Source organism: Gossypium hirsutum, chromosome A10, assembly GCF_007990345.1.
Source record: "Gossypium hirsutum isolate 1008001.06 chromosome A10, Gossypium_hirsutum_v2.1, whole genome shotgun sequence".
Lineage (NCBI taxonomy): Eukaryota > Viridiplantae > Streptophyta > Magnoliopsida > Malvales > Malvaceae > Gossypium > Gossypium hirsutum.
In genome coordinates, this window is record NC_053433.1 from 77,749,343 (window position 1) to 77,750,553 (window position 1,211).

The following is a 1,211-nucleotide window of genomic DNA, read 5'->3' on the forward strand; positions in this document are numbered from 1 at the left end:
ATGTTGAAAACACCGGTTGATTTCGTTGGTTTTGTTTTCATAACTTGCCATTGATAATTATTCAGTGACATCTCTTCAATAAACTCATAAGCCTCCTTAGGTGTTTTGTTATTAATGGTTCCACCAACCACTGCATCGATCATCTGTCTAGTTGATGGGTACAAACCATTGTGGAAAGTTTGAACCTGTAGCCATAAAGGTAACCCATGGTGAAAGCACCTTCTCAATATATCCTTGTACCTCTCCCATGCATCATATAGTGTTTCTAAATCCATCTGCACAAAAGAAGAGATATCATTCATCAATTTAGCCATTTTAGCCGGCGGAAAATATTTGAGTAAAAATTTTTCGGTCATTTGTTCCCAATTAGTGATTGATCCTCGTGGTAATGATTTCAACCACTGTTTAGCCTTATTCCTTAATGAGAAGAGAAACAACCAAAGGTGAATGGCATCGTCAGAAACACCATTGATCTTAAAGGTGTCGCAGAATTCCAAAAAATTTGTAAATGAGCGTTTGGATCCTCGTCTTGTAAACCATCAAACTGAACAAACTGTTGTATCATTTGAGTTCAAAATTATTTGCAGCAACAGCAGGTCGGACAATACTCGATTCAGTTCCTATTAAAGTAGGCTTAGCATAATCATACATAGTACGAGGAGCAGGATTCTGATTAACAGGATTTGCGACAACTACAGAAGGTAGCAGATTATTCTGATTATCTGTCATCTCTTTAGTAAAATCTGTAATGTCCTATTGTTCTTCCTTTATACATTGTAGACTTCGCCTTATTTCTCTTCAATTTTTTGTGAGCTGTACTCTCTATTTCACTATCGAAAAGTAAGGGTCCTGACGGGTTCCTTCTAGTCATAAACTAGAGACACCTGCCAGAAGCAATTAAAAAGAAAAACTAGAAAAGAGGAATTAAGCTAAAAGCAAAAAGTAAATTGCAATAAAAGTAAAAATGGCTAAAGTAATAAAAATCAAGCGTTCCTAATATCTTAGTCCCCGGCAAAGGCGCCAAAAACTTGATGGTCACTAAACTAACTAAAAAATTTGACTAAGGCAAGCGCACCATCGAACAGTAGTATAGTTGTGGTGAGACTGAAAATACCGTATCCACAAGGACTAAAAGTACTAGTAATTACTATCTTTTTATTATCTAGCCTAAGAATTAAAGAGATGTTTTTAAACTTAAGATTAACTGTTTA

The 1,211-nt window shown here is 35.6% G+C and overlaps 1 non-coding gene across 1 annotated transcript; it reads left to right on the plus strand.

Moving 5' to 3' along the window:
• Positions 1-201: 201 nt before the first annotated feature.
• On the plus strand, positions 202-308 carry LOC121209131 (small nucleolar RNA R71). Its single transcript, XR_005904248.1, has one exon. It is a non-coding gene; the product is annotated as a small nucleolar RNA R71 (small nucleolar RNA).
• The last annotated feature ends 903 nt before the right edge of the window (positions 309-1,211 follow it).